We start from the raw sequence: 20777 nt of genomic DNA on the forward strand, positions 1-20777 counted from the left end.
CGTCCTTCAGTTTAGCTCTCTTGAAACTTTAAGGCTGCAATTTATTTAGAATATAAAAATTATGCTTCGAGCAGGGTTTGATGGTTACTCACAAAACGGTTTTCTTCTTCAGCGATAACCTAACCTTCTTTCCCCTACAACAACCCGTGTATTCGAACGCGGGTAACTTGTCCTAGCGAAAACAAATTGAATTTAATTTATGTTAACGAATTTACCGTTTAATCTTACTTTTCTTTCACTTTCTGTGACTATTCTCGTTCTTTTACTCTAATTTTAACTTCTCCAAATAATTAACTTTCAATGAATCCATCACGTTTGTTTTTCCTTCTCTGAACTTCGTTTTTCCTTTCCTACTCTTCAAACTGTCACTTTATCGAACTAGCAGTGTTACCAGTTACACCTTCTCGTCGGCCGGTCGAGGGGCCTTCCCAATAAAGCCAATTGTCACCTCTTCCTCTTAGGTACAGCCTAAAACGTAGCCCACTAAAAGATAGCCCAACGAACGAAATTCGACTGTACTGATAAATGATTTTTACAAATCAGAAAAGCATGCACATAATCTAGCAACCCTGGCGCTGGTGGGTTAGTCGGTGGCGGCGATAACAAATCGATTCGTCCGCAACGCACACAACAGCACAATCACTCTCAACTCAAGCATATTTCGAGAGAGGGAGAGGGCAGGCACTCCAAATCCCTCTCGGTAAACATGAGAGTGGAAAACCATGCAGCATATGAGGAGAATCTTTTTCCGGAAGAGGCATGTAAAACAGCATAAACAGCATTAGTCTCTTATGCTGGTCGGCCAAATTCCAAGTTCCAGTCATTCGGCTCGGTTCGTACGGTTCGGTCGGTCGCCTTCTGCGGATACATAATTTTCCTGGTTCAGCTGAAACAATCTCAATCTGCTCTCCGTCGTCGCCTGCATGCTGCTCTGCTGAAAGAAAAACTGACAGAATACTAGCGCATAGTGTGCGGTGCGGAGTTTGTACGACAATATTGTTGATCACTGGTACGACCGTACGGCGCGTGGCCATTTCCGCATCTGCATTCCGCTGCGCGGTGGGAGTAATTATTATCTTGTCTGACCGCATTCGGAGCGGACCATTCTGTCCCAGCTAAACAGTGATGAGGTGCTGCGGGTGGAAAATAAGTGCCATTTTCTAGCGCAGAGATAACCGGCCGAAAATTGAGGTGACATTTTGTCATATCGGTAGCGCAGAGTGCTGTGAGGTGAAGGTGAAAACTCATCATCAAGAAAAATTCGATCCACCAAAAGGAAAAGCCGTCGCAAGGCGAAGAACAACATCAACAAGAAGAGTCGAACAGGCACCACAAAGTAGCAGTGTGTAGTGTTATTTTCCGCTTTGGCCCGTTGTCAAGAGTGTCGTGTGTTGTTCGTTCTTGCTCTCTTTCTCACCATCTGCCCCCTTCGATTTCGCGAGTTTGTGAGTGTGAGTCGGTGTGTGAATTGAACACAGTGTTATTGTTTTTGTCGTGTGTTGGTGGTAAACAACGGCCTTCTCCGGCTCTGTTAACCCCACTCCCGAATGTATGGTCGGTCGATTGATACTGTAAGTTTGAATTTTTGATGAATTACTCTGTTCCTTACGAACACGGATAAAGCAACACGTAGGGCGGTGTGAGCGGAAGAATAGTCGATTTCCAAGTTCCGTAATTCCGGATTGCTGAATAATTAACCATCGGAGCAAGGAATTCGATCGTTTTTTGCCGCCAGTCGTCACGCCGTATATTCTTAGAGGTCATCTAATCCCTCACCAGAGCAAGAACGCGAGCCGTGGGAGGAAAGCAACTCTGCGCGGTAAGTAGGTAGATGGATATAGCTTTTAAAAATAAATCTAGCTGGCAGGGTCGGGACCGATAAAAAATCTGCTGGCGCGCTAATGGTCGGTGAAACATTATTGCTCTCGGGTGCCACCACCACCGAATGCGACAGCGGGAAGGTGGTGGGAATTGCTGTAATCAGGTCGCCGTCGATTAGTCTGCAATAGCAATCTGTTTGTTGTTGTGCGGTTCGAACTGGGGGGGTTTTCCGCACAACATTGTATCGGAAATTTTCGTTTCAATGTGTCCACAGACAAACGCACCTGTCAGTCGGGTTTGATTTAATCGAATCACCAAAACGGTTAATTTGAATGATTTGGTTAGAACGGGAATTGCTCACATACACACAAGGGGCGAATGTAAGATTCTCTTGCTGTTATGAAGAAAGTGTGTATCGCTTAGATTTTTAGAATTTCCGTGAGATCGGCAAAGCAAAATTTACCACAACTGTCAAATTTTGCCAAGTCTTAGGAATATAATAGTTTACCGTTTATCGGTAATATTTTTGTGTGAATCGTGGCAGTTTTTATTTTTTTATGGCTTTTATTTGTAATTATGATCGATATTTTGAAGAGAAATAAAAGAAGTAGGATACAATTTTACAACATATTTATTTTCCAAGTTGCTGGTTGGCTACCATTTTCACTTTCCATGCGCTCCTGACAAACACTCTGTTTGATTCGGACAGTTATTTTACATATTCTATGCAAAACAAAAGTTTGGAATGTGTCCTTCTTCGTTTTGACAGATATTTTAAGTATTTTTCGCAAAATATGAATACCGTAAATTTCGGTCAATTATTTTGCTGATTTCGGCAGTTTGAGATTTTCCAATTAGATCAGTTATTACTATTGACGTAGCTTGGTAAGTTATTGTTTTTACCGAAATTTTGCTAAAACGAGATCCAAATTTCGGTGAATTATAAGTTCAACGAAACTTTTGCGATGGCTACACATTGAGTTTTTGTTATTTATACTCTAAGATGCACATACCTTAAAGTCGGTAAAGAATACCTAGATATAGGTAAAAATTACCAAAAATCTAAGAAAATGCACATAACTAAATTATCGATAATCATGGATTACCAATAATTAACGTTGAAAATTACCTAATTTTTAGTAAAATATAGCCTAAATAGTAAAAAGTAACGATTTTTATCGATAAAACTTACCGATATTTTTATTACCGATAATTTTAGATAATCGTAGCTAAGAGTGTATGGGTGGGTGCTTTCTTCTCTTCTCCGCTGCTTTACGCTTACGCTGGGTTAAAGCAGACCCCCTTCACTATTTGGAATTTATTGAGACAGATAACAGCGCCAAATGATTTGTGAAGAGACAACGTTGAACTGCAGCGTTGGAAGAAAACACGCACACCAACATCTACGCATATACGAACCCACACAAATGAGCGGTCGGTACAGCGCAAATCAAAACACGAAGCGCTGTCATCACTCATCGTCATCACTCAGCTTCGACTACTTCCTTTTGCCTTTTCTTTCACCGGCGTTGAAAAATACTTCCTACGTTATAAAATAGGAAAGTAATGATTATTCCAACGTAATTTTTGAATAAAATGCGTGCTGCGTTGGCCAAAGAAGACGGCATATTTTATTACGTTTGGCAACGATTTCAATACGTTGCATTTCCAGTGGCTTATTTTTTTGAAAGAGGGAATGTTTTTCCCATGTTTACTTCTATGCTTATTAAGATTATTTTGAGCAACAGCTCCGCAAATCATCAATTACTATTACAAATTTGCATCTTACTGATACCGGTGGTATATTGAAAACTCTTTCGCTCGAAAGCAAAACATATTACAAGCACATCATGATGCGCAATTGTTTTCTCAAGTGTTTCTGTTGCGTATAAAGTGATAATGATTGAAAATCGGAGCAAGAATCTTGCTACCGCAGTATAATGATGATGACATCTTCTTCCCTCGGCTGATCATCAACGTTCGCGTTGACATCTGTCATGCTGACCCCTGTCAGTTATTGAGCCCTGGTGGTGAAGTTGGCGGGGAACTCCCAACAGTTTCAATGTGCACTCAATAGATGACACTGTGATCACATAAGTGTGATAATTATATGCCTTGTATGAGGAATTGATTAGTAGGATATCTTGTTAATTAGATATCTTTGGTTTAAGGCTAGCTTTGTGTTTGCTTGATTCTGACTTAGTGGATTTCAGAAAATCAGTAGATTGCGCGCATTGAGTGATCAGATGATAGCTCTGATCATGATGACAAGATAGTATGTAAAACAGTGTTTATTTGCTCACTAGCGCCATCACGTGACACAATTGTGAACCAAAGTGAATATCTTAGCCAAAAACAGAATCGGGATCATAAGAACCAGATTTCGCGGAATTTAAAACGAACTTTACCAAAGACGTGAACCACCTATCTTGTATCAATATCAAAATATTAACAGTAGAAGCGAAGACAATATATTAAAAATACTGGCAACTTTGCCTGAATCCGAGCGACACACGGAGTTGAAAAATTACCCAGAATTGAGTACTTTTCCCTCAATTATGGTGTTCAACCCAATAACCCAAATTTGAGTAAATAGCATATAGTAGTTTTTCATTTCATTTAAGTTTTCATCTTAAGTATATTGTACCCAAAATTAAGTTTAATTCACGTAAATTTGAGACTATTCAATTTACTCGAAAGTAACTTATAACTTGAGTCGAATCCCGCGTTCCTTTTTTGACAACAATAAAGAGTGCAAGTGATATGCTAAACTCAATATTAAGTAAAAAGAACTCAAATTTTAAGGTAGTATTTTTTCTCTGTGCAGGCACAGTAGCGCTGTGCTCGAGCGAAGGTGGAAGCAACGCATAGAAAAATGAGCAAATACACAAACCTTTCTTCTGAGGATGGAACCTTTGCTATTCATTCGGAGCATTTACCTTTGAGCAGCAGATGACGCGATTGTGCCTGTCTCATGCCGGTCGTTTGAGAAAATGGAAGAGTTGCCTGTCTTCTTGATATGTTGTCTTCGGTAGAAGTACAATTAATTCTGTTTTTTCGCGACTTTTTTATTTTTATTTTACCTCATGTAGAATGGTTACAGAAATTTTAATATGATGAATGTCGGCTTCGGCAACCAGTGACTGTTTTAAAAACACTTTGCTGCATGTATCCACATGATTCCTTAGTCTTAGTCTTAGTCTTAGCTTCAATCTGATTTCAGTTTTACGACTGAGCAAAATCCCGTTATGCCATATGTTTCTTTAACTGAAATACATATGTGCACTACAAAATGGGGCTGATCGAGTTGCCGACAATAGAACAGCTGGTTAACACGCAGTTCAAACGAAAAAGTTTCCGAAGAAAAAGAGGCTGCCGACAAAAGTCACACTTAGCTGAGAAATTTGGAGCGTTGTAAAAACGTTTTCAAACAATTTTGGACAATTCCGTCGGTTTGAATGGAGCGGATAAATGTATACAAAGAAACACGTCGTATGTGTGCCTGACGTTGTGAAAATGCTAATAGAAGCGTGGACACTGCTAAGATTGACGAGAATACGTAAATTCCCCAATAACCATTACTTTTTTTCCAACAACTTTGTCTCAGACGTCATTTTAAAGAGAAGTGAATTTCAAAGACGCCATTTTGAAAGAAAAAAAAACAAGATCCAAAATGGCTGAATTTTTGCAACAATGTGAATGCAAAGTTTCGTGCAAATCGGAGAAGGTCAAGTTAAAATAATTTATTGTTTTGCTATTTGGCCTGGAACTGCTCGCCCTTGTCGACCCGACACGAATGACCATAGAAGTTACATTTCTGTTCAAAGCACACTTCTGACATCTGTCTTTGTGCTCGCAGAAAACGTTTGGCTAAGCCACGAGCACGTGTGCAGAATTTATCAGCTGGTTCGTGTCTGTTCTATTCTGGACAAAATATTTTTGTCTAGATAAAGAATCCTACACGGTAAGAAAATAGTGCCCAAAAGTAAGTTCTTTTCACTCATCTCGGCACTATAGTGCAGGAACCCAAAAGTAGGTAAAGCGGGTCAAAGTAGTATTTATTTACTTGTGTGTAATTCCTATGGAATTTTCCGCTCGCTTACTACCCTAAAGTAAGTTAGTTGTACCCAAAACTAGGTAAATATGATTATACTCAACGTTGGGTTCCCACACTTTACTACCCCTGTTGGGTGGTTTTGCTCCTCCGTTTTTGACAACATTAGAAAGAGAAAAGGGGACAAACTAGTCAAAAGTAGGTAAATTTGAACTGGCCGTTGGGTACTTTTTTCTTACCGTGTATGATTTTGACACATCGGTTCGCTGCACATTTTTATCGGTCGTTATAAATTTTCGACCAAAGGTTAAGTTCAAGCAAAAATCAATACGAAACTAACGATTTTAAATTGGCTCACTACTTGACTAGCCTACGATTAACGTACCCCATTCTAGTCGAAATTCTAGTACCACACTATGTTTGTTTTGATTTGCTATGAAAGTTTGACAGATAGAATGGGGGGTTCGTAGATTTTTCTATGTTTCGAGGGGTGAATCGGTTAGGTTGGGACCGAAGAGAGTACCAGAGCTGAGCCAAAAAGTTGAGTTGCCTCTATGATTCAAGTGTCATGTCGGTTTGTCGGTGGCTGTCTTGTCTTAGCATTACACCGGTGCTACACCATATATGGGTCATTCCAGCCGAGATTCTAGCTCAAGTGGGTACACCAGCTGTGGTCAAATGTCACCGATTTGAGCCAAACATGGCCAAAACTCTTATTTTGGCATTCTGAACAAACACCTTTTTTATTTTGCTCTGAAGTGCATGCCTGGATTCCTCTCGGTACAACCCTGGATTTTCGAGATTAAAATAAAACTAATCTTTCAGAATAGATTACTCCACAACCAAATAAGCTATTCGTCATCTTAGAACGACAATTTGAAGGTTTTTTAATGTAGAAAAAAAAATTGATTTTCCACCAGAAAAGGTTAAAACTATCAGTCACTCATCTGGTCATATATCAAAAACTATTTGTCCAAATCATTTGCCCTAGAAGAAATTTTCCAAAGTGTGGTGAAAATCGAGGGGGGTGACACATCTAAATCTCAATTCAAGATGCTTAAAAAATCTCACACCAGCGAATAAATCTTCGTTCATTTCTCGCATCTACTTGCATCGCACATCATCTTTTTGCAGGAAATCTTCAAAATCGTGATAAATCTTCTTTCTATCTACTCAGCGTACGCGCAACTAGCCACAGCAAAACACAATATTTCCTGCATAGTAGATAGAGTCGTCCCCCTTGGTGAAAATAGGCAATTTTTAGACAATTTGGATACCTGCCGGTAATTAGTCTGTTCACTGTAGTTACTATAACAAAAACAAAATGTGGGTACACCTATGTGAATCTACATTTAAAAAAAAACATGTAAATTGACGTTCTAAGATCATGAATAGCTTATTTGGTTGTAGTGTAATCTCTTCTGTAAGTTGAAATTTTCAAAAATCTCTAAAATCCAGGATTGTAGCTCAGAAGGATTTAGGCACTTTATAGCAAAATCAAAAAAGGCGATTGTTCAGGATGAGAAAATAAGCGTTTTGGTCAAGTTTGGCTCAAATCAATGACATCGACCAAAACTTTTTTTTTTTAATTCTGTACCCACTTGAGCTGGACTGACCCATGTGGAATCTGGATGAAACTGACCAACAAACCAAAAAAGGTTGTGGCTGCCAAAGGATGCAAACAGGTTAGTAAGGCTAAGGTGACCGTGGTGAACTAGTAACAGCATGTTGCACTGTGAACGCAGGGTTTATCCCACCGTTTATGATCTTTCCCCGTAAAACCTGAAAAACTGGTAGGATAAGATGCTCAACAACTGCAACCCTGAAACCGTCGGTAGTACCCATCTGAGCGGTTGGATGACTGCTGGAAATTTCGCGAAATTTCTTGAGCATTTCGCAAAGCACACCAAGTGCTCGATTGTGATGATATGCCTAATAATAATGGATAATCATGACAGCCATATTGGCATCGATGCCCTATCCAGCTTTCCATGCTCGGTAATGGCGGCCTGTTTGTATGAATAAATGTATCCTTCACTGTGCTTTTTGACACTATCTGGATGTTCGAATTTCAACCCCTTCCCTTTCCCTCTCCCAGGAACAGAAGAAAATGGAACAACATACGCCCTCCAGTTAGTGTCAAAAAGCACAGTGAAGGATACATTTATTCATACAAACAGGCCGCCATTACCGAGCATAGAAAGCTGGATACTACGCGAAGGCTAACGGAATTCATTTGATGACCATCCCACCACATACATCACACAAGTTGCAGTCATTGGTTAGGACTGTCTATGGTCCGATGAAATAACATTACAACACTGTGTGTGATGATTGGATGGCACAGCATTCACAGCGAAAACATCGTTAGTGGATTTCGCACAGCCGGGATTTGCCTTTTCAATTTGGATGTATTTACCGAGCTAACGATCCTTCAACTCACCACAATCCATCGAAATAACGGTGCAAAACGCAGATGTCGAGCAACAGGAAAATGACTCAGTCGTGATTCCGGAAGCTTCAACACGACGCAAGTCAGCTGAATTTCTGTCTGAGATGGAAACTCCAAAACTTAAAAAAAAAAAAAATCAACTTCTCTTCAGGATTATCAAGTTTTGCAGCAAATTCAAGTTCCCAAGATGGTCCAAAAGCTGGTCAAAATAAAATAAAATCTCCAGAGGAAATAAGACCATTCCCCAAAGCTTAACCGCGTAAAAACACCAGAAAGGGTCGGAAGCGTAGGGAGGCTCAAATCCAATAAGCTGGATTACTGAGGTGAAGCAATCGGTTAAGTTGTGTGAGTAAAACCCCTGTACGATACAAGCAATTAGTGACGTCACTACTTGCGTTTACGTTGATTTTTTGGTTTACTAATACAACCATATTTCACGATCTGCTCACCTCGCTCTGTACCTCATTGGCTCAAATCCTGACGGACACTCCAGTAGTGCATTTTAGAGTAAAAACTTGCATCGCTTGGATTGATAAATACCAAACAATTAAAGTCTTTTCAATGAACGACTCTAAATTAAAAAAAAAAAAACTGCTAGCTATGTTTAAACCACAGACAAACAGGCATATCACTGGCAAATCGGTCATCGAACACGCATTTAGCGGTCAATTTAAATGTGTTTAGTTTTTAGTACCGCCACCTGTGGCGCGCATAGTCAATAACCCTTGCGTTTGACATTTACACTACCATCATCTGTTCAGTGTACTGCCCATCACAGTTTACTCAACTGGCAGGTTGGTTTAATCAAATTACTTTTACCTTCATTATTGCAGCTTTTGATAACATTTTAAATATTATTAGTATTTTTCTAAAGTTATTATAGCTTTAATAAACACTCAATTTCAATTTTTTGCTTATTTTTGTTGCCCCCCCCCCTTGGAAAAATTTGAGGGATGCCGAATATAAAATGTAATTAATGTTTGCAAGTTCCTAAAAAGTTAAAAGTATTAAACACATTTCAAAAAGGAATCAAATGTCATTATTTATTTTATTATAAGGGGTTGTTCATAAACTACGTAGAAAGTTTAGGGGGGGGGGGGGGTTGGAAATCATCCACGGTCCATACAAATTAAAAAAAATGTCTACGCAGGGGGAAGGGGTCAAGAATATCAAAAAACTGTCTACGTAGTTAATGATCAGCCCCTAATTAGTCATTTATGTAATTGGTTGGTAATTATCCATGGCCAATACAAATTTTAAAAAGTATAGTCAATGGAAAGCAACGTAATGTTACTACTACTCCTGCTCAAATTTTTTTCGTCACACAGCTTGATGAACGAAGTTCTTATGTAGTGCTTAGAACGTCAAATACAACAGGTAATGTTTTTGCAGTGTCACAGTTATTAGAGACAGAGAAAGTTGATGAAAAAATTCGATAAAATCAGGTAGGACCTTTTGAAGAATTCGACTGGATTTAGCATCATAACTCTGGTAAGTGACAAGGTCTATTCCAACAGCAGCGTTTGACAGTAGGCAGTATGTCCCAGGCAGCGTTGCCAGATTGTTTTAAAGCTTATCGGTATCAAAGGTATTAACAAATCGGTATTTAATATTTAATTAATTTTATATTTTTGCCGTTTTTGAAAGCGAAAACTTTAACAATGGTGACGACTGAGACTTGAGGGGAATTGCTTTGTGTCTTTGTAAGTCTTAAAACACTCTTTATTTTTTATAATTTAAATTTTTAGATTTATCGTTGTGAGAAAGTATTTTTTTCCAATCATATATCATTAAACCAAAATATGGAAAATCAGCCACAACAACGACTAAAATTTTGACAATAACGACAAATAATATTTTCGCTCGAAAAAGGCCACAACCGATGGCCGAAATTTCGGGAAGATTTTGAACTATGATGAAAGAAGCTCTCCTGGATGAAGTTCGAGAAAAGCTGGAAACTTCCAAGACACGAATTGAGAAACTTGTGGCAAAATTTTTAATAAACTATCGGAAAAAAAATCGGATGTCACATCCAAAGGAAGCCAGAAAAGTTTCGGAAATCGGAAGTAAATTTCCAGAAGTAGCCATTTCGGAAAAACTATCCAATAGAAGTCGAACAAAAAAAACCTTTGGCTTATAGTCAAACTTACTTAAACTTCTGGGAGACTTCATTTAACTTCCTAGAGAAGACAAATGAAACTTCCTGGAGACGCTGGCAGAAACTTCCTAAGGTAGATTGGAAGAAACATCTGAAGAAAGTCGGAAGCCAGAATGCTTACGGAACAGTCGATAGAAACAAGGACACAATTCATAAAACATCCCTGAATACTCCGCAATTTCCCTGAAGTTTTCGGAACATTCCTGAAATGCACTTAGGAATATTGCATAATTTCACGAAATTCCTAAAAATTTCTTGTCATTTTCCTAAAATTAGGGGCTGTTTTGGAGTTCTCTGGTAACCCTCGAAGCGCGCGGAATTTCCCTGATTACAATGAAACTACCGGAATATCTGTAATCCTCTTTGAAGGTCTCTGGACTTTCTTGAAGATTACGAAATCTCTTAAGTGCTCTTACAATTTTCTTGAATTTATTGTAACATTGTAGCATTGAAGTTCTCTGATCTTCCCGATTTTTTTATTTAAAAGTTATCGACACTGCCATTAAAAAGGATAAAATGTGCTCAAAATGTTCTGATGTTCATGTAACTTTCCTTACGTTTCCTAAATTTGCATAAGCCCCTCAGGAAATTGCTGAATTTTTCGGAAATTGCCTGAGTTTCTCTGAACTCCTTCATAATTCCAGAAATTTCATTGAAATTAATTTATCTGTCCTGGTGTTCTCTGAGCTTCACTTAAGTTCCTGAAAACCATTAAATTTCCCTGAAGTTCTTTGGACTTGTGGAGTTTCTAAAATATTTATGATGTTTAATTCAGGCTTGCAATTGCTCATTACAGCTAAAATGCTATTTTTCGTTATTATGAAACAATGGGATACTAGATAGTTTTCATTTGTAAGATGCAAGAAGAGGTGGTAAAGTTTGTATATGACATATAAAATTTGTCAATTTTGCTTTCAGAAGGTCACAACTAGCGATTTTATGATCGCTGATTGCTTGCTCATCGCGTTGCTCATCGTTATAGCTAATCGCTATTGTGACCCTCTGAAAGCTAAATTGACATGTTTTATGTGTCATACACACACACTTTACCTTCTGTTCTTGCATGTTGTAAATAAGAATTATCAATAAAATATTTCATAGCTTCATAAATCTGAAAATAGCATTTTAGCTGTAATGAGCATTTTCAAACTTGGTTTCATTAAGTTCACTGGAGTTCGCTGGACTTTTCTGAAATTTCCGGTTTTTCGAATTTTAACAGAAGTTAATGAAACTGTCTTTAATTTATCGAAACTTACCCAAAATTCTGGAATTTTCTGAAGTTTCCGAACTTGTTAAATGTGCCTGCAGCTAGTGTGGATCCGCAATAAAAATCTGATAGCATCCTTGAAGTTCCGGGAAAGTTGAAAAAACTGGTGGGAGAAGATGAAAGAATCATTCGAGTGAAGGCTGAACAAGCTTTCAAGGTAAGGCGGAAGAAAATTCCAGGTGTAGGATCTTGCCACCAGATATTTGATAGGCTTTACGGAATTAAGTTATGAAATACACTTAGGTTTGATTTAACACCTTTTATTCACTTCCTTTCGTCATAACCGATATTTCCTAACTGCCCTTACTCTCACGATCCCTCTCCCTCCTCTTTTCCTCATACTCCATCTCTGTTTTCCGAACAAGAGGTCCATGACTCTACACCAGGGAATGTTGGATGAAACTTCAGAAAGTTTAAACATGAATAAAAGCTTCCGGAAGTTAAATAATGTTTAAAAAATATTTCGCGATTCCCAAGGAACTACCGGAAAGAGCCATCGACTATTTCTCAATGGGTAGCCAAAAACGGTGAGGAAATGCAAACATTAGTCGAAAGAGTATCAAGCATAAAGCATCTGTAGAGATGATTGCTTAGAATTTTGAAGGCTCAAAAAATATAAGGTATTCAAAAAGATACAAGTCTCTCACAAAAAAATTCTCCAAAATTCGAGTGCGGGCAGGCAATAATAATTTTAATTATTGAAAAAATCGGTATAAATTGGTATAAAATCTCAAAAATCGATATTCTGAGGAACCTTATCTGAATATCGGTATCTAGTTTGGAAATCGGTATAAATACCGATAAATCGGTATATCTGGCAACACTGGCGGGCTCAAATCATTTATTTTGCTGTGCTGGGCCCGCTGTTTAGCCGGCGCCGGTGGTGTAGTGGTAAGCGTGACTGCTTTCTCACCCCAATGGGTCTGGGTTCAATCCCAGCCGAGGTCGGTGGGATTTTTCTGAGGCATAAAAAATCTCTGGTCACGTCTTCCTTCGGAAGGGAAGTAAAGCCGTTGGTCCCGGCCCATGTGTGTGTTTGAATGGGTGCGATATCCTACGCAGGTGTGGAAGCTGCCTTCCTGCACGTTCGATTGCCGTCAATGAATGGCAATCGATGTCCGTCGGTGATTGGCACTAGATTGCGGAACAGAGACCGACGTTAAATAAATGAAAGAAGAAGAAGAAGAGCTCGCTGTCACGGTATAATATGTTGCCTACGTGCCTACCACTAGGCTATCAAAACCAGAACTCACAGAAGGGCCGCACGGATGGTCATTTTTGCCCCCACATTCCACACATTCATTCCGCAGAATTGTTCCGCCAGTACCAATAAATCTTGCCTAATATCTTCCCTCAGGTGCAACATTGCACCGCAATGCATCAAAGCGTTCCATACGATATACGACCAGCCGGTACGGTCATAAGTAATAGTAAAGTATGTACTGCCAGGGAAAACAATAACCATGTACCTCCAATGAGCTGGATTACCGAGGTGAAGCAATCACTCACACAACCCCTGTACGATACACGCAAGTACACGCAAGTAGTGACGTCACTACTTGCGTTTACGTTGATTTTTTGGTTTACTAATACAACCCTATTTCACGATCTGCTCCACCTCTCTCTGTACCTCATTGATGTACCTCCATTACCCAACAATCCCTGCTGCCCCTGCAATGTGTCCATGTGTGTGTGTCGCGGCGTCCGTTCGCTAATGAATGACTTCCTCGTCATGCAAGGCAAATTTCCGGTGGTGATTTATTTTCCACGAGTCGAGCCGAATCCGGTTGCACCTCCTCCTAATAACCCACCCATTATGGCATCGTGGAACTGGAAACAGATGCAGATGCAAACCGGAGTGAGCATTTAGCGATTAAAATGCCAAGAAAAACCTTCGGTCGGTGGTGGTAAATTCCACAAATCGCTGTTAGCGAGTGCAGAGAGTGGCAAATCATTAGTATTTGATGGTAATTTGCTTTGCTCACCAGCCCCTACCTCGACCCCGTGACGAGAGGCGTCAATTATTAGAAAACAACAAATTGATTGCACCACCTGTTGTTGCCTAGAAGTGCACTGAGGAGCATGTCACATTTCTGACAGTTCACATTTCAACGGCACCAATTGAATAAATAAATTGTATCGTTTTGTGTTTTTTTTTTTCGGTTTTATTCGTGGCAGCTTGAGTACCTAATTTAGTGGAATATTTCAATTGGTGTTCTCACTCCCACCCACCGACCGACCGACCGACCGTCAAGGCTCACAAGTTGCATTGTGCAGGAATATAATACATTCCACACCAAGCAAGGACCCATAAAGGAAGCGCAAATCTTTTCACTTCACTTTCGATTTAGAGCAGAGTGGGATGGCCCTCGATTTCCGCCCACTTGCTGCTACACAATTGAGCTCAAGTAGGAGTGCACCTTAAACAAAATGCCAGATGAATATTTCAAAAAGTCCTATCCTAACGGCAAATTGGCAATGTTTGAAAAGTCATTGCTCAGCAATTCATCAATAGATTGTAAAACCGAATAAATCTATAGAATATGTAGTTTCAAACGGCGCCAATAGATTGGAAATTCGTCAATAAATGGCTAAGCCATGATTTTTCAAACATTGCAAGGTTGCCGTTACACATTTTACCGGAGGCATCGATAGATTTCACTCTATTTTTGCCACTATAGCTATAGCTTGATAAAGGAGATTCTCATCTAGCATCCATAACATCAAATTCAACAGAGATTTGTTTGCAGCTGAGTTATTAACGAAAGAGAAAGTCGGTGAAGAGAATCGATCAAAGCCGATAGGACCTTTTAACATTTACATTGAAAATGTCGTTCTTGGAATCCAATTTGAGCAAGATAACAACCGAGACGGCGATTTTAAATTTAATTTTAGCGTGTACTGCCTAGAATTGCATATCAGTCCCATATGGGTTTTCGATAATTTTGAGATAAAAACGCTATCCACTATCAATTGGCATCTACTTTCATATTATGTGATAGAACTACGGACTTCGAACGTTAAAAAATGTGACTTGTTGTTGGTCAGTTTGTCCCATCATGCATATCAGTCACATTCTGAAATAGGTCTTTCTAATGCACCACCAAAGTAGAGTGCGCCAGGCGAGTCGTCAACTTCAACTAAACCGTTTTTTCAAGGGGTAATCAACTCTGCACACTGTGCCGAAACACAGCATGGCACACTGTTCGGCACGCTAGGGCACACGTTGACAAGTAGGACACAAACATTATGATATAAAACGGCATCACTGTCTAGTGTTAACGTTTTGCCATTCGTTGCTAAGTATTTTATGCACCATGAATCTTCTCAAAACCAACAAATCTCATCTGATTCGTAGCGAAACTCCCAGCTGCTGTCGTCCAGAACGGCTTCTATTCGGGCCTCATGCCAACAGAGTTCTTGTACAGCAATGATCCGATTTACAAGCAATATGACTACATGACAGTTTTTTTTTACTAGTTCGTTTATTTACTAGGCTCAGTCGTGTGTGACACTTCGCGGAGCCAAAATCAGTAATGTTTGAATTTACATTTTAAATAGCAGTAGTTCTAGGTTAGTATTGGGTACCAATTACTCGTGGCGGGCTCGAGGTTAATGGGTAACAATTTCGATTGGAAGGAGCTAGGTTGGAAATTGGTTTCTGAAGCCTCCTTCAGATACTACTCTCGGACGGTTGACCAAATCCTGGCTGGGCAGGGGCAAGTACCACAGGAACAGGAGGATAATAAGACTGGGACAAAATGGCTGGAAATTATTTGGAAAGGAGGGGATGGTCACATCAAACTCTAACATCAGACAAACAAAGGAATTCGTAGATCGCTTGCATGTAGGGAAGATCACGTATTCCCAATACATCTCTTACTTCACGGAAGGATTGTCTACCTCGGGCCACTAGGGTATCCAATAGTCGTTCTCTGGAGGCGTCATTACCCGGGCAATAACAAACTGCGTGATTGATGTCATCATTACCGGTTCTGCACCTACATATATTGCTGTCAACGAGGTTTATTCTATAGAGATGTGCGTCTAGCGAGTAGTGTTTGGACATAAGTCTTGACATCACTCGAATGAATCCCCGACTTACATCCAGACCTTTGAACCTTGCTTTCGAAGAAACATTTGGAATAATGAAATGTAACCACCGCCCAAGAGCTCTGACGTACTAATGGGAAAAATTCATCATGTGAAATTCTTCTATCATAAATCTCGCCTTGTTGTGCGCCCACCTTTGCGAGAGAGTCTGCCTTTTCATTGGGATTGGGCAATGTGAGGGGACCCATACAAAAGTAATCATATATGATCTTTCGACCAGCAAACTCATCTGCTCCCTTACCTTTGAAAGGAAATAAGATGAGTGCCTACCTTGTTTCATCGACCGAATAGCCTCATCGAACTGAGACTATCTGAGAAGATGAAGTAATGGTCTATGGGCATATCGGAAATCATCCCCAACGCGAAGTTGATTGCTGCTAGCTCAGCAACAATAACGGATCAAGGTTCCTGAAGTTTCCGAAAGGCGGTTGAGTATTCATTGAAGACGCCGAAACCAGTGGATCCATCAATGCGTGATCCATCAGTGAAAAATCTTCTATTGCAATTGACTTGTTGGTTCTTTTCAAGAAAAATGCGGGGAATTGAGATAAGTCGAAGTTGATCTGGAACTCCTTGAATAGCCTGTTTCATGGAGGGATCATAGTCAATGGGGGAACTGTAGTTAGTAAAGCATACACGAGAGGGGTTATAGTAAGGAAGACTAATATCCGATGACATATAATTAAGGTAGATTCGCACGAATCTAGATTGGACGCTCAATTCGAGCATTTCTTCGAAGTTTTCAATCACAAGGTTGTTACTGACACTACATTTAATCAATATTCTTAATGAGAGCTCCCATAAACGGTTCTGCAGGGGTTTTACGCTCGCTAGGACCTCTAGGTTCATATTGTGTGTTGAATGCATACAGCCAAGGGCAATACGTAAATAACGATATTGAATGCGTTCCAATTTGATTAGGTGGCTCTTTCTTGTCGAGAGGAAGCAAAAAGAGCCGTACTCAAGAACTGAAAGAATAGTCGTTTTATATAGTTTAATGAGGTCTTCCGGGTGAGCACCCCACCATGTCCCGGAAATTGATCGTATAAAGTTGATCCTTTGTTGACAGTTGTTTCAAATACGTAATGTGGGTACTCCAAGTGCATTTTGAATCAAACCAGACTCCAAGATATTTGAAGGTTAAAGATTGGGTAATGTCTCTGCCCAAAAGATTAAGACGCAGTTGGGCTGGAAACCGCTTCCTTGTAAACACTACCAATTCAGTTTTTTGTGGTGAAAACTCGATCCCTAAATTTCTTGCCCAGAAAGACAGATTATTTAGGGAATTTTGCAAAGGTCTTTGCAAGATTTCCGCACGTGGACCTCTCATGGAAACCACGGCATCGTCTGCAAGCTGTCTAAGCGTGCATAGGTTATCTAAGCAGTTATCAATATCTTTGACAAAGAAATTATAAAGTAAGGGACTTAAACATGAACCTTGGGGTAAGCCCATGTAGCTAATTCTAGAAGTTGTCAGTTGACCTAGATTGAAGGTCATTTGTTTTTCTGACAGCAAATTATACAAGAAATTACAATATGTCTATGGAAACCGAATCAAATGCGCCCTTAATATCCTAAAAGACTGAAGCCAATTTCTCCTTGTGCGCAATGGCCAGTTGAATATCAGATGAAAGCATCTAGACAATCGTTTGTTCCTTTACTCTTTCGGAATCCAAATTGCGTATTTGAAAGTAGATTGTTTGATTCAACCCAATGGTCAAGTCTTAATAGGATCATTTTTTTTTCTAATAATTTCCTCAGGCATGATAACATAGAGATCAGACGGTAAGAATTGTGATCAGACACTGGTTTCCCAGGCTTTTGAATAGCTATTAAAGGGCGAACACGAAATTATTGCGACACATTCAACAGGGCACAACTTTTTTACCATTGGGTAAAAATCAACCAAATTTTGCACACTTTCTCATTGATGTGTATTGTGTACATGCTGTCAAACTCGAAGTCGTGTTTTTCGATTCAACGAAAATGGAGGTGAACCAACGCGAGTTGAGAGAACAAATTCTTTCCAAACTCCTGGAATTTCCTGACCTGTCGCACCGGCAGTTGGGAAAAATGTTGAACATTCACCATTCAACCGTCTCCAGAGTGTTGAAGCGGTTCCATGAGCGGTTGACGTTGGACCACGGCAAAGGAGCTGGAAGAAAACCGGGACCGGAGAACAAAAAGACGGAGTGAAAGGTGAAGCGGATGATTAAAGCAAATCCCAACGTCTCAAGTCGTGATTTGGCTAAAAAGATCGGCATGTCGCAGAGCTACGTCCAGAATGTAAAGAAGAGAGCTGGACTACATACATACAAGGTACAGAACTTCCCAAACCGCAATGAGCGGCAACAATCGACGGCTAAAACTCGGGCACGGAAGCTCTACGAGAAGATGCTGACAAAATATGGCTGCTGTGTGATGGACGACGAAACGTATATAAAAGCCGATTTCAAGCAAATTCCGGGGTTGGAGTTTTTCACCGGCAAGAGCAAGTTCGATGTGGACGACAAATTTAAGAAGAAGAAAATGTCGAAGTTCGCCTCCAAATATCTCATTTGGCAGGCCATCTGCTCTTGCGGACTGAGGAGTGAGCCTTTCGTGACAAAGGACACAGTAAATGGCGAGATCTACAAATCTGAGTGCCTCGAGAAGCGCCTTTTGCCGTTCTTGCAGCAACACGACGAAGCTCCGCTATTTTGGCCAGATTTGGCATCATGCCACTATTCTAAAAGTGTCCTGGAGTGGTATGAGGCCAATTCTGTCCATTTTGTTCCAAAGGACATGAATCCGCCAAACTGTCCGGAGCTGCGCCCGGTGGAGCAGTACTGGGCAATAATGAAGCGGGAACTTCGGAAGAGCAAGAAGACAGTCAAAGACGAGAAGGACATGTTAAGAAAATGGAAAAAAACTGAGAAACTGGTACCGGATGACACTGTAAAGACTTTGATGAAGGGCATCAAGCGAAAATGCGTTCAATTTTACACTCAAGACTCCATCGATTAACTTTTCTTTTGATTTTTGAAGTAAATATATGTATAAAACTACCTTAAAATTTTGGTTTGATTCTAAACATTATAAAAAAAATTGGCATGACATTTTCGGTGTCGCAATAATTTCGTGTTCGCCCTTTACTTTAACCTGTCTCCATGCTGGTGGAACTATATTGAATTCCATAAATGAATTATATAGGTTAAGTAATCGTCTTTTAGCGATATTGGGGAGGTTTTTTAGAAGGTCGAATTTGATCATATCGCTTCCCGGAGCAGAGTTATTCGATGAAAGAAGTGCCATTGAAAATTCCAGTACTGTGAATGGTTCATCCAGAGAACCGTTACTTCGGACTGTATCCCGTACAGTTGGTTGTGCTGGAACAGAATCTGGACAAACCTTTTTAGCGAAGTCGAATATTCATTGGGAGAAGTATTCTTCACTCTCATTGGAAGATGAGCGGTTTCGCATATAGCGAGCCTTTTTTCAAAGCATTGTCATCGAGGTTTCTCTAGAAAGTCCCTCGATAGAAGTACGCCAGTAATTTCGTTTCTTTGCTTTTAGTAAGTTTTTACGCTTTTTTTCAAGCTTTAAATACTTTTCAAAAAGCTCAGATCTTTCATGTCTACGATAATCTTTAAAGGCATCGGATTTCTCAATATACAACTTTGTGCATTCGTCATCCCATCCAGGGGTAGCGGGTCTTCTTTTGAGGGATGCACTTGGAACACGTCGTTTCTGAGCTTCTAATGCACTTTTGTAGATAAGTTCGGTAAAGAAACGATACTCTTCCAGTGGTGGTAGAGGATCGGTAGAATCAATACCAAGAGTTACCGTCGATCCAAATTTTTGCCAATCAATGTTCCTCGTTAGGTCAAAAGGAACTTGAATTGACTGATCTGTTTTCAGACGACCACTTTTGATTGAAATAATAATTGGTAAGTAATCACTACCATGGGGATCATTGATAACCTTCCACAGACAATCTAATGATAGTGAGTTAGAGCAAAAAGATATGTCAATACGGCTTTATCGAGCAGGAGGATTTGCTATACGTGTTGCTTCACCAGTGTTCAAGATAGTCAGGTTGAAATCGTCGCACAAATCATAGAAAATACCCGCTCTATTGTCATCGTATGATTCGCCCCAACCAGTACCGTGTGAGTTCATATCGCCCAGTATTAGAACTGGAGATGGAAGGATATTAACTGAACTCTAAAGCTGACGGCGGTTTATGGAAGTCCTTGGAGGGACATATACAGAAGCTATACAAAGATCTTTGTTCTTCACATTTATTTATTTTTTTTTTCATTTGGTTTGTTTTTTCCGTCGATCTTGTTTTTCGTGCTGAGCACCAATGCTACCGACGTGCCAGGAAGGCAGCTCCCACACCTGGACCCTACCTATCGACCCATCAACTCATGAACCGGGGACCAACGGCTTTACTTCCCATCCGAAGGAAGGCGTGATCAGAGATATTATGCCTCAGAACATCCCGGCGGCGCCGACTGGGATTGAACCCAGGCCTGCTGGGGTGAGAGGTAATCACGCTTACCACTACACCACCGGTGCCGTTTTTTTTTACATTTATTTGGCAAGCGACAATTTCAATGCCTGAAATTATTGGGATTGAGATTTTATAGAAGGGTAACTCTGAGACCAGAAGGTCCCGACGAAACGAGCTCAACTTTTTGGCTCAGCTCTGGTACTAACTTCGGTCCCAAACTAATCGATGCACCCCTCGAAGCATAGGAAAATCCACTAACCCCTCATTTTATCTGTCAAACTTTCATAGCGAATCAAAACAAACATAGTGTAGTACTAGAATTTCGACTAGAATGGGGTAGGTTAATCGATTTGCTTGGGACCAATAGGATTCCCAAAAGTACACGGAGAACAAATTATAGCAGACGCAATTATT

At 40.0% G+C, this 20777-nt stretch overlaps 1 protein-coding gene across 1 annotated transcript in view; it reads left to right on the forward strand.

Moving 5' to 3' along the window:
* The first annotated feature begins 851 nt into the window (after positions 1-851).
* LOC135707912 (uncharacterized) overlaps positions 852-20777 on the forward strand; it is a 123321-nt gene continuing 103395 nt past the window's right edge. Inside the window, exon 1 of the mRNA XM_065229830.1 lies at positions 852-1819. The gene's annotated coding sequence lies outside the window, so the exon portion shown is untranslated. The remainder of the gene's footprint in view (positions 1820-20777) is intronic.

This window comes from Ochlerotatus camptorhynchus, unplaced genomic scaffold, assembly GCF_037179485.1.
Source record: "Ochlerotatus camptorhynchus isolate MF236.1 unplaced genomic scaffold, CSIRO-AGI_Acam_v1.1 ptg000323l, whole genome shotgun sequence".
NCBI classification, from domain to species: domain Eukaryota; kingdom Metazoa; phylum Arthropoda; class Insecta; order Diptera; family Culicidae; genus Ochlerotatus; species Ochlerotatus camptorhynchus.